The 13924-nt window shown below is 35.9% G+C and overlaps 1 protein-coding gene and 1 non-coding gene across 6 annotated transcripts in view; one reads left to right on the forward strand and one right to left on the reverse strand.

The window, feature by feature from the left end:
- The window catches only part of LOC5571516 (mpv17-like protein), a 518784-nt gene that overhangs the window by 80835 nt on the left and 424025 nt on the right, over nucleotides 1–13924 (reverse strand). The gene's annotated exons all lie outside the window — the stretch shown is intronic.
- Nucleotides 13291–13372, forward strand: Trnas-gcu. Its single transcript has one exon. It is a non-coding gene; the product is annotated as a tRNA-Ser (tRNA).

The raw sequence follows: 13924 nt of genomic DNA on the forward strand, positions 1-13924 counted from the left end.
TGAATAATTCAGGGAAATTACGATCCTAACAACAGTTTGAAATTTATTGCAATGATACATGGATTTTGTGATTTTAAAATATTGTCATATATAGGGTTATCAAGTTTTCACAATATAATCGATGAAACTTTATTGAAAGAACTACAATATTTTCACAAATTATCATATAATACAAAAATATTCTGTTGCTACCGAAGTTTGAAAATTCTACCATCTATATAATTTTCTAAATCGTTGTGTATTTTCAATAAAAACAAGTGTGCTCAAAATTATTAGAAGCTGTTTGTTCCAAAAACTACATAATTTCCACAAAATTATGTATAAGAACTTTTCGTTCGCTGTCAATTCTCACCTTTCGACGTTTCGTCACCCAACCACAAAAAACAATGATGAATCCAACCAGTTTCATCATTTCAAACATTACATTAATTTCTTATATCTTGCTGTTCTGTGTTATTAGACAATCAACTAATTTGTATATGAAAAAAATAGCTAAAATATGGAAAAATCAAAACTTCACCTATGAGATGAACCAACCTAGGGTTGAAAGTCACAATAATAAAGAAAGAAAAAAAACTTCACCAATATTGTAAAACTTTCTAATTATGAAAACATAACCCAATTACTGAACTGCAGCGGAAATAACATTCGATTTGCATAATCTGCTGATTTAGGTGATAAATTCTAGCAATATTAACAACTTCAAATGAAGTCGTCTGACTTTACATTTATGTGACATATTTTGTATGTTTCAATAATCGCTCATTCAAAAAATTAATTATTATGTATACTGATTATTTTTGCTGAAGTAGGTTATAATTATAAAACTGATGAGTCATTGCGATAAATAAGAAATTACTGAAAATATTGTATTTTTTCCAACAGAAATTTATTATCAGTGTTCTGCAAATTTGATGGCCTTAAATATGAGTATATTTTAAGATCATAAAATGTTTGGATCATCGCGATAAATTTCAAGTTATAGTTGAAAATGTATTTTTTCTGTGCTCTACGCAGTTTTGTGAATATATATTGTAGTTCTTTGAACAAACAGCTATCAACGATGCAAATTTGTTTCTCATGAACATACAAAGAGTTTAAAATTATAAAACTGATGAGTCATTGTGATATATAAGAAATTACTGTAGAAACCCTGTATTTTCCTGTATTTTTCAGTATTTTGTGAAAATATTGTAGTTTTTCCAACAAAAATTTATTATCAGTGTTCTGCAAATTTGATGGCCTAAAATATGAGTATATTTTAAGATCATAAAATGTTTAGGTCATCGCGATAAATTGTAAGTTATAGTTGAAAATGTATTTTTGCTGTATTCTACGCAGTTTTGTGAATATATTGTAGTTCTTTGAACAAACAGCGATCAACGATGTTCAGCAAATTTGTTTCTCATAAACATACAAAGAGTTTATAATTATAAAACTGATGAGTCATTGCGATAAATAAGATATTACTGTAGAAACCCTGTATTTTCCTGTATTTTTCAGTATTTTGTGAAAATATTGTAGTTTTTCCAACAGAAATTTATTATCAGTGTTCTGCAAATTTGATGGCCTTAAATATGAGTACATTTTAAGATCATAAAATGTTTGGGTCATCGCGATAAATTTCAAGCTATGGTTGAAAATGCATTTTTTCTGTATTCTACGCAGTTTTGTGAATATATTGCAGTTCTTTGAAAGGCTAATAATGAAAAATTCAATGCCTTTTGTTTGGTTACACTAATACGATCATCATACAATAAAAAAATCTATAGGTTATCGCGATAAATTCTAAGTTATCTACAAATTACTACCGGTTAGAATTTTTTTTAGGACTTGCTCCGGTGTTTTAAGTACTACAAATCAAACAGTAGTTCCCAAAAATATTTCAAAAATCTGACATGAATCTAGAAGCCCATACATTTCTATAGGTGCCAAAATTTTACAAATCGGACTTAGGACAGCTGAGATATAGTGGGTTGAATTTAGCGTTCCAACTGATTTTGAGGCTTCGTCCTCGGTGTGCTAACAGAATGTAGATCTGTATGATGGGAACGAGAAAATTTGTGACATTCCTAGATATTACTGTATCACACACTCAATCACGATTTGCTTGTTCGGTATTTATATACTGGGTACGAATTGTATATCATAAAAAATACCGACCTTTCAGCTTTATGATTGAAAACTTCTGAGATTCAGTAATAATTTTTACTTTTTACTGAACTACGGTAGCTGTCAGACCCAATTTTGCAACATCAACGAACAGGAGAAATCGAGTGCTGGAGAAATCGTTTTCTGCAACGAGTTACGTACAACATTTTTTTTTTGCAATTTCATAGAAGACCACTTGAGGGTATCAGAAATTATATCGGAATGCTTTCAAGTTTTAAGTGCACTTATTCATTGTGGTTCAAATACGTTGAGATGATCCGTTGCAAGCGTGCACTTTATCACACTTTTTCTGCACTCTTCCAATTTTGCAATAGTCCAGTTCGGGGTGAAGTGCGCAATAAGTTGGTGGACGCTGTTGCACTTACAAGTTTGCAGCGGCTGTCGATTGTTTTGCTGTTGACATTAACATTATTCGTCAATTAAGATCCCAGTTTATATTTGCCATTGGTCAACAAATAAAATGAAGATGAAACTTGTTACGGCTTTTGTGCCGGTAGTTTCGTAATGAACCATGAAAACATTTTTCAAAAGTCAACATATCAAGCGCCACATCTTTAGCAGGAACGCGAACATTCGGTGGTTAGGTTTGTACGCAAAATGTTGTTTCGAGCATCAATTGAATTGGCAAATGGTCTCTGGTCTCACAAAATGCTCGCGGATTGCTCTGCTGATGTGGAATTTGGAACTGGGACATCTGGCTTCCAAAGGCCTTTTGTGGGCTGCTCTGTTATAGGACGAATAGTTGAAATCGGCGACGAGTTGGCAAGCAAAATCTTCGCTCATAGTCAATCATTTCTGGTTCTGCATAGTCAGGGTGAAGGCTTGCAAGTACATTCCGGAACGTCTAACACAGGCCTGCCCAACCTTTCTGAATCGCGGGCCAAATCTATGAAACAATATCGCGAGGCGGGCCAACCTTTTTTTAATACAGCAATTTCAAAATTAGTTAATAAAATCAAATAAAAGTGATACCAATTCTTTTGGAAATATTGCAAACAGACGAGATAATCTTGCCCTAAATTTTGTGAGAATTCTGCTCCTGATTACGGCAGAATCCAACCAAGGATTGCCCTGAACCCTGTAATTATGTTGTCCAGGATTTTATACAATCATTCTCAGAATTCAATCAAACTTGTTTAAAGGATTTTGTCAGAATCTAATCTAATATTATTTGAGAATCCCTTCCTGTTTTTTAGAAACAATTCCCTACATTTGCAAGATTAAAGCATTGGATTCTGTGAAAAATGTTCTCAGCACTTTTTCAGAACCCAACCATATACACATTTTCGTTCTATAAACTGAAGAAGTCTGCGCTGCTCAGTATTCTGTAAGAAATTCATTTACCTTTCTAAAAATAATGTCCCATATTCGCTGTAATCCTCCAGGGATTTCAAATAAAATCTTGCTCTACCGTTTTTGTAAGAATCGTGCCTGAGTTTTCTTTGAAATTTATTTGTGAATTCTGTATATGATTTTATAGCCTATTAATTCCACTAATATTTGATATAATTTTCTATGCTCAAGATGTAGTGAGAAACAACCTTCTGATTTAGTGAGATTCGGTTCGGTCATAAACTTTGATTGACAATGTTTGTTGGAACTTGATATAAAATCAGTTTTGTTTCTTGATTGTTAAGAAAGGGCCCATTCACAAATTTCATAACGCTAGAGGGGATGGGTGGGTGTCCTAACGATGTTACGGTCCATACATAATAGTCCATAATAGTCACGATTTCATGACTTTTAGTCATGATATCACGAAACATAAAATTTTATGAATTAAGGACTTTTTGTTCATGAATCCTGCAACGGATTTTTTTCTGTGTACACATGGAGATTTCTCTACCCACTACTAGCGTGGTTTTTCTTGAAATGTTTGTTTGTGCTTTTGGAAATAATCCAGCTAAAATAAAAATTTTATTTTTTTTTGGAATAGCAAAAAATGTTGCATGCAACTCGTTGCAAAACTCGATTTTTTCAGCACTCGATGTACTTATCCAGTTCGGTGAGCCTCGTTGGATGAATATACAAATCGTGCTGAAAAACAACATTTCGCAACTTGTTGCATAAACAACTGTTAACGGTATGTCACATCACTGTTAACATTAACTGAACATTCCTCACTAAAATCGTAAAGAGGAATTAAATATGTTCAAAATATATCTTTTATAGCATAGCATAGCATAGCAGACTGACTGTACATGTCAATGGTTGCTCTTCCGTGATTGATCGGAACTGGTAAGAATTGCAATACGATTCTGATGAATAAGGGATGGGAGTTTCCGCTTACTCTCGAAGTGCAATTTTAGCAGACCTAATATTATTGGCCAATAACGGCGCCGGCCAAGTCCTTACAGTCAGTTGGGATGGGGAAGGAATGTTAGGGTGTAATGATTGTTGCTTCTAGAGACCAGAATACCTCTGCATCTCCACAATCACCACGGGAAGGGTGTTTATTAGTGAGGGAGGAAAAGATCTGGAAGTCACCTTTGGTCGGTTATGCGTTGTGAGTGATGTTTTCGTAGGAGTGGCTTTAGCGATGATATTGTAGTGTTAACTAATGTGATCGACTGTTGTTTATTCATAGTATGCTGTTTGAAGTCCCGATTTATGTGCTGGTTATGGAGTTTGATGATTATTGATATCCTAGTGCTCTCTTATGGTGCTTTAATATTCTTATCAATTCAACTGTGAACGCCATCATAGCAACGTTTCTCACGTTCATCATTATCTGCTGAGAGAAAGGTAACACACGGGTTTGTTCTCGCTCTTGCCCTTTGTACTACTATCACGCGCCTAAAGCAATTGATATGTGTACTGGCATGACCTCGAATACTATGGATTATATCGATGGCCAGCTGAAGCCGGGCTCCCATCTTTCAACGTTGGACGGTTTGCTGAAAAAAGTTCTTCATCTTTGTGAAATAGAGTGCTCCACCGTTAGATCTAAATTTCAAGATAGCGTTTCTGATATCAGAAATCAAATTTCAATTGTGCAAAATGAAATCGCGTCATTACAAACTGTTTGTTTACATAATGTGAAAAAAAGCTGCCGCCGTTTCAGCAATTGAAAAAGATCTGGAGAAATCTAGGAAAGAAAGAATCAACAGGTCTAACGATCTCATTGTTTCTGGTATCCCATATGTCCCCAATGAAAACTTAAATGATATGGTTCAAAATATTGCACAGCATCTCGGATATGAAAACAACAATCTCCCAATTGTTTATGCTACTCGATTACCAAAAAGAACTAGGAAATATAGGGAAACCACACCCGTTTATTGCCAATTTATCCAGAGAGCAAATTTTTCGACGTTATTTAGCAAAGCGAGATTTATCACTGCAACACGTAGGCTTCAATTCTAGACAGCGTGTATATATCAATGAAAATCTAAGCCCAGTAGATCGACAAATTTGGCGCTATGCATGCAAACTTAGAAATGATGGAAAGCTGGTTAGGGTACATTTGAAAAATGGTATTGTTCTAGTTAAACGCTCTAATGATAATCATTCAACTCCGATACATTCTATGACACAGTTGTTTGTGTTTATGAAATTTGAATCTTAAATCATGAAGTCATCGTTTCAGCCACCAGCTTACCATTCGAAAATAATAATAATTATTAATTGTACTTATATCATGAATTCATCTGTAATCCTTCTGTTGATCCTCTTTGCGCTCTGCGTTGCGTGTTCATACTACTATTACCACGATGTCAGATAACATGCTAAACAACGTCAGTTCAAATGAAGGCCTATTCACATGACGTCTCAAATCAGCTGATCGGGAAGCACTTTGACAGTTGTTCTATGAAAATGACAGGCCCGTGTTAGCACCGGTCCTCCACCGATGTAAACAAATGCATAGACGGATCTGTCACATGAAAAGCCCTATTTATCATATTCCTTGTGCTGTCATGAATGCGGCTCTTCGTAAAGATTTCCTAAATATTTGCCACATGAATGTGCAAAGTATTTGTTCACGGCAACTTAGTAAGTTCAATGAGTTCACTTCCTGTTTTCAGAACGGAAAAGTTGATTTGATTTGTTTGACTGAGACATGGTTGACTAACGATATTTCTGACGATACTATCGCTGTAGAAGGTTTCAAATTGATTAGAAATGATCGCAACTATGGCAGAGGGGGAGGTGTTTGTCTTTATTTTAGAAGTAATCTTAACTGCAAAAAAGGTTCTGCTTCAGATTTATTTTTGGGGCTGGGTGATGCCTGTAATACTGAATTTTTGGTTGTCGAAGTATCAACAGGGGCTGACAAGTTTTTGCTTGGAATTTTCTACAACCCTCCACGTGTCGACTGCTGTGAACTTATTTCTCAACAGTTGAGTGATCATATCTTAAAGTACAAAAATATTGTTTCAATAGGCGATTTCAACATGAACGTTAAGAAGGTTTCTCCAATAGTCAATCGTTTCTGTAGTGTGTTTGATCATTTCGGGTTTACATGCGTTGGAAATGAGCCAACTCATTATTATTCTGGCGGAAGTTCTCAAATAGATTTGATGTTCACAAACGATCCTGAATTTATTCTCAATTTCAACCAAGTGTCCGGACCTGGATTCTCGGCTCATGATATAATATTTTCTTCCTTAAACGTAGCTCGATCATGTTTCAGTAGCGCAGTATTATTTCGTGATTACAAACACATACATTTTGAATCTCTAAATCACATTTTAACTACAATTGATTGGTCAATTCTTTACTCTATCAATGATTCTAATTTAGCTTTAGACTATTTCAATCAAGTAGTTTTATCACTTTTTGATCATTTCGTACCTCTTCGTTCTAGTAAGCTTGTCAGACATAATAAATGGTTCAACAATGACATTTCTAGAGCAATGGTAGAGCGAGATTTAGCGTATCGTTTTCGGAAGCGGACTAAAGGTCAACAAGAAAGAGACCAACACAAACGCTTACGAAATAGAGTAACAATGCTAATCAATCAAGCTAAATCTGTTTATATTTCTCGTTCATCTGAATTATCTCGTTCAAATAATGACTTGTGGAGAAGACTGAAAGAGATAAATGCTAAAAAATCTGGTGCTGGTATGCTTTTCAACAACTCTTGTGATGAGATCAACAACTATTTTGCGTCTAACTTCACCGTCGATAATTATTTTCCTCGATTATCACCACCGAACGAAAATGGCTTCAGATTTGTTACTACAAATAAATACGAAATCGATAAAATGATCAATAGTATTGCCTCGGATGCTGTTGGATTAGATGGTGCACCTCTTAAATTCATTAAATTGATCTTACCGTTTGTGATTACACCAATTACTCATGTCTTCAATACAATCATTTTGACTTGTAACTACCCACGAGCATGGAAAACAGCTACAATTTTGCCAATTCGTAAAAAATCTAGAGACTGCGATTTAAAAAATCTAAGACCTATAAGCATTTTAAGCGCGCTTTCAAAGGCTTTTGAAAAAATACTGAAAAATCAAATGCTTGAATTTTTGAATAATTTTAATCTTTTAACGGATGTTCAATCAGGCTTTCGTGCGGGGCACAATACAACATCTGCTCTTTTAAAAGTCCATGATGATATTCATCGTACAATTGATAGGAAAGGAATCGCTTTTTTGCTTTTAATTGATTTTTCGATTTGACCGAGTCTTATTATCAACTGCTTCGCAAACTTTCGGATCAATTCAACTTTTCTGCTCCCGCCGTGAATCTTCTGCAGTCCTATCTAACGGATCGTTCACAACAGGTTTCAATTGATACAAACTTTTCTGAAATAGCTCAAATTGTCTCAGGCGTTCCGCGAGGATCAGTTTTAGGCCCTTTACTGTTTACCCTTTTATATAAATGACCTACCGTCTATATTGAAATATTGTTCCATACACATGTTTGCTGACGATGTTCAAATTTATTTTCACTCCTGCAACCTTTCTTCGTCAGAAATGGCTCACCTTATCAATGAAGATTTATCAAACATCTACGATTGGTCATGTCGCAATACTCTACCTATTAATGCTTCTAAAACTAAAATAATGCATATGTCAAGGGCTCGTCAGTCCCAGTTAATACCGGTCATTTTCTTAGGAGGTGAAATTCTTTCTTATGTAAATCATGTTTCAAACCTAGGGGTGATATTTCAACATGATCTAGAATGGGATTCCCACATTAATATTCAATATGGAAAAATTGGAGGTTTAAAACACCTTAAGCTCACGGCTAATATGGTTTCTGTTGAAATTAAGGTTAGATTGTTTAAATCACTTATTCTTCCGCATTTTTTGTATGGTATAGAGCTATTACATAATGCTTCAGCTCGAGCGCTGGACAGATTAAGAGTTGCACTTAACTGCTGTGTTAGATGGGTCTATAGTTTAACAAGATTTTCTAGTGTTTCACAACTACAGCACAATTTATTAGGTTGTAATTTTTATGATTTTTTTAAACTACGTTCTTGCATAACACTCTTTAAGATAATCAAAACAACTTCACCGCATTAACTCTTCACTAAACTGCAACCATTCCGTAGCATGCGTACTTGTAATTTTGTTTTACCGCAGTATGCTACATCTCATTATGGTGATACCTTCTTCGTTCGTGGCGTTGTGTTTTGGAACCAACTACCTCTAGAAATAAGATCTATTGATCGATTGGATAGGTTCCGAACAGAGTGCAGAGAGTTTTTCAACAGAAGGAATTAGTATTAGAAATATGAAAATAGCAACGTATAAGTGAACAGAATTCAGAAACTGTTATGTTTAGTTTTATGTGTTTCTGTAACTAAATGAATTCGGAATGCAAAAATTGAAAAAGGTGTAACCTTACATTGCAAATTAAAAAATATAAATAAATAAATAAATAAATAAAATTATATGAACCAGGAATAATGCCGACACTTGTAGTGACGAACCATACATAGTTTGTTTGAAAATTACATATGAGTATTGTCTCGAGATGGTAGAAGTTTTTAAAAATACGTCAACATTCCCAATGTCAAACAATTCAAAAGATATTTTAATAATGTCAGAAAGAGAAAAATATATGTATATTGAAAGTGTATAGAACAAGCATAATGCCGACACTTATAGTGACGAACCATACAAAGTTTGTTTTAATATTACATAAAAGTTACGCTTCAAGAAAAAATTTGTTATCATAAGCATAAAACGAACTCACCAGTTGGTAATCCATCCTCGATTGAACACAAATATCTCTTCGTACTCACACAATGCGAACAGCAAAACTTCTTGGCGTCCCGAAAACAAACCGTCCTGCTTGGGCTTTCCCAAACACCTACCCAGCAAAACGCTCGAAAACAGGAAAAACAAAAATTCTCCGGCGACGAAAACACGCGCGAAACCGAGAACAAACCCCTCCGACGACGCAAAAATCGAACCGTCCTGCTTGGGCTTCACAAAGCACTACCTGCCCGGCTAATCGCACGCAAATCGAGGGAAAAATTGAAATACCAAGCAGATTCCTGTTCAAAATATATCATTAATAAGTTATTAACTAAAATGTAGCACGTAAACTTCAAATAATTGAGGAAATTGTAAATATGTTCTTATATTATTGTCATGCATGGCAGAAAACTACTTTATGGGATGGAATTATTTTCCAAAACTACTAAATTCGGTAGAAATAACAAATTAAATTGAATCAAAATAGAAAAATAATCGTTCTCATAGTGCATTTTAAATTTCATCTATGTCTATGTTCAATTTTGAATTCGTATTTCAAAAATAAGAAAACAAAAAGCATATATAGAAAAGATAGAACTTTACTCTCCTTCTTAAACAATTACGCAATCGGAGATTGATCTTTTTTGATTAAAATACCTTTTTTTATGTTTTTTTTTATGTTTTAGTCAATAATACTAGGACAAGAGATCTACCACGCATAGCTGTTTTTTTTCTGTTCTTTACTACCCACCCCCCCGATGACCTTTGAGAGCTCGATCTGTTTTTAAATCATTAATAAGCAGATACCCACACTTAATTCGTCGCTAAAATAATCAATTAAAATAAGTACTATACGGAATCTAATTACTCATATCTTAAATACGACTAATATCTCCTCTTTGATTGCCGGCAGTCAAAAGATTAAATTTAAAACACTTAAACAAAAATGCCCTCGGTCTATCGCTAGCTTTCAAAGCGAATCCTGACTTTTTACCTCTCCCAACCTCCACCTCCGTAGCGCTTATGAGGGTGTCGCTGAGTCGGTGGCCTCTTATGAAGCAAGTATTACATCAACATTTCCTTCCCCTATCCCAAGATACGGTAAAGATGGGCGTGGCTAGGAATAGCGATTTTTATTATATTGATCTTCTTGTTTGAGATTGGATCAAGGAATAATCCCTATCCTTGTTCTTGAAAGCAGTCTGAATGAGATTACCGTTTTGATTCATATTACGGACACTTGACGCCCCTGTGAAGTATAACCGATCGAAAAGCATGTAAATTGAAACTTTATGTATGATACCTGTGCGTTATCAAGCTACTAAAACACTTAACTTTCGAATGGTAGGTGAATATTTGGATTCCACTGCTTGGATTACCTAAAACAAACAGAAATTAGTGATATTTCCATGATTCTTATTCTGGACGCAACCTCACTTTTGCTTCATATTACGGACACTTTGTTTCGAACTCCGGACAGCTCACCAAAAGCAAAACTAAAATAATTAAATTATTAATTAGGATTCCCAGCCGTAAGAGCAACGTCAAAACTAGTTGTACATTGTAAAATTTCATGGATTGCTATGGAAAATGCTTATTAAAACGCGCCTGGAAGTTGGGAACTTTTAAACTGAAAATTTTTGAAACATTTCGAGTGAAATCTTTCCCATACAAAGTAGAGTGTCCGGAATTTGAAGCTGTCTGGGATTCGAATCAAAACGGTACCAAGAAGAAACATAAATGTTGCTAGTATTCAATCTACGAAGTATACCGTAACTACGCTAACGCTAACGCTAAAAAAACCTTTTTTATGTTTTAGTACTATTCTAAAGCGACCATATATGTCGACCATATATACGCCCTGTCAGATCTCGTTCCCAATCAAACATTTTCCGTATTAGATACGTATTCTACAATCATTTTAGGCCCAAAACATGATCTAAATGCTTTTTTCAGTAAAACAAATACATTTGACGCTGTAATTTTAAATTGAAATTTACGCTGTCCCGCGAAACGCGGGACGTCTGGTTACTTTATACTATTCTCTAGAAAAATGTTTGAAAAGTGAAAAGTTAAACTTAAGAGGGATTCGCGATAAGGGCCTATCTGACAAATCAATAACAATGAGAAAATAACCAATGAAATTCTCATGTGCAATTTTTATTCCCAATTGGAGAAACCTAGTTTTAAAATCCTCATCAATACCACTCAATACTCCTACAATTTCCCTAGCTATTTCGTACTAAAAAAAATATTATAAGGTTTCGCCTTAAACGCACTCAAGGATGCCAGTATCGCCCAATATTATGAGCCTGTAATCGATATTATTTTCAGTGTCGCCTATTACTTTTGCGCCGTGTTTACATTCTGGTTTCAATAAAGCCCGCCATGTACGCTTTGTTTATTTTTTGTTTGCAGTGTCGCCGTCTACTCTCGCCGTGTTTTGATTTCGATTTCAGATGCGCCCATCACTTTGATAAACAAAAACACAGGCGTAATCAATAAAGTGTGTGGTTTGGCATGAGGTGAAGTTTCGTCTTCTACAAATTTGCGTTTTTTTAATAGTTAAATTATCGATAGGGGAAAAGTTCAAGTGCAGTGAATAGACAATCGAGCTACAATTCCAACGCTATATTTTCTTAAATTGTGTGCATTTTGTCAGTTTCGCCTGATTCGCGAATCTTTCTAGGTTTTTATTCTGGTGCTTGTTTTGCTAGGTCCCACTCACCTCGGGTATAACGATATGTTGGGCTAAGTTAGACCATAGAATTTTTCATATGACATGAAAACAAAACACCTGTTTATCGTAAGCAGCTTGTAATAATTCTTAAAACTGTTGCTTACTGATGGTAATTCGATTTATACCACCTTTTTTTTGTGCGCTAATGCAAAACGTAAAACCTGTTACAATTTATCATGGGAGTTGAAAATGGCGCTGAATTGACAACTGTTAAACGAAGCACATGATAATAATAATGACAATATTTTTTTGCTCTAAATACATTTCGTAGCACTATATATTCAGTTTTCTAGAAGAATGCCCCCTTGAAATACGTTTCCAAAATGAGCTATGACGGAAGGTCCCACTTACCCCGGATTCTCACTTGCCCCGGGGTACCTTAACAGTCTGAAGAAGCGGACCATCGTTTTACCAACATGATGTGAAAACAGTGCTCTGTACAAATCAAGGTGTGTACATTTTACTCTGTAGCCACTCTGTAGAGAATATAACGCGCCTTGGTACAAATATGAATTATGGTCACTGTATAAAAACGTAATAATGCTGTGCGCCATTCAGGAGCACACTCGTAGGTAGTGGTAAGTAGATACATCGAATTTAATCTCTCCCATCCAACAGAAGTGATGGTGCGGTGATGGCAAGCCATCCGATGCAATTAGATTTCCCAAGGATTCAATGTCCCGCCCAAGTGCGACACTTTAATCTTTCGAACCAGAGCAATTTTAAAATTCACCGAAGGTTATGAAGGAAGCACGAGGCACGAGAAACAGCAGAAGCGGCTCGTGGAGGAGCGAACTAATAACAGAAACGAAAAATGTGATAACGACAACCGGCGGCGGACGCTCTTTCGAAATGGTATATTATGCCGGCGCCAATCGCGCTTCGTTTGGTTTGTTTTGATGTTGACACGCGGTAGCAGCAGATAGGAGCAATGCCAGTTGTAGGTATGCATAGATAGGTAAAAAGGAAGAGGCGATGAACTTTTGCCTGTGTGTTTATCACCAATCAGCTGACTGACTGACTTGCTCGCTAACCAGGTTGAACGAAGAAGGCGAGGCAATCGGGTTATGTGGTGGATGGAGGCTTTGTTTGCGAGTTGCGTTTGAAAAAAGAACGGTACCGTAAAACGGATTGAATGATGATGATATGGAAGAGGGTTGCTTTGGTACGGAGCTTCTCTTGTGTTTGTGGGAGCCGGCAGACCCAAGCGACGAGGTGGCCGAGTGGTTAAGGCGTTGGACTGCTAATCCAATGTGCTCTGCACGCGTGGGTTCGAATCCCATCCTCGTCGAAAAGTTTTTTTTTGTGGGAGGAATATATTCGCATTCTGATTGTAAAGACTTTTAAATTAGTGACGGTTTTTCTGGCTAGGAAATACTGCATCGTGTTGAAAAATTGGTTAATCAACGTGCGAAGTTTAATTGTTGACCAACTTCGCCGCATAGCAAGTCGATTCTCAATAGTGCGCATAATGCACACGGAGCAAGGCATAGATGCGCAGTATAGCGAAGCGGAAATCTCCTGCATGGACATTCGGAAAATGTGACAACATTTTAAAACCGTGGCCGTGAAGATCAATATAATAAAACGTAGCTTCTATATTTATGAACTTGCCTTTTTGTCGTACAAGAGTGGCCCATCCAATTACAGCATCCATTAAGATTTGCTGGATATGATTTCGAAGGTTTCGTTGTACGCAGTCTATTTCGAGGCAAAAATGTGTATACCCAACAACCTACATTAAAAGTAGGAACAACCATCACCATTTCCAGTTTCGTCGTACCACAACTGTGCGTGTCGTTCGACAGTCAGTCAGCCGTCGTTCGGAATAAATTGTGTGCAC

The sequence above is a fragment of the Aedes aegypti genome, chromosome 1 (genome assembly GCF_002204515.2).
Source record: "Aedes aegypti strain LVP_AGWG chromosome 1, AaegL5.0 Primary Assembly, whole genome shotgun sequence".
Lineage (NCBI taxonomy): Eukaryota > Metazoa > Arthropoda > Insecta > Diptera > Culicidae > Aedes > Aedes aegypti.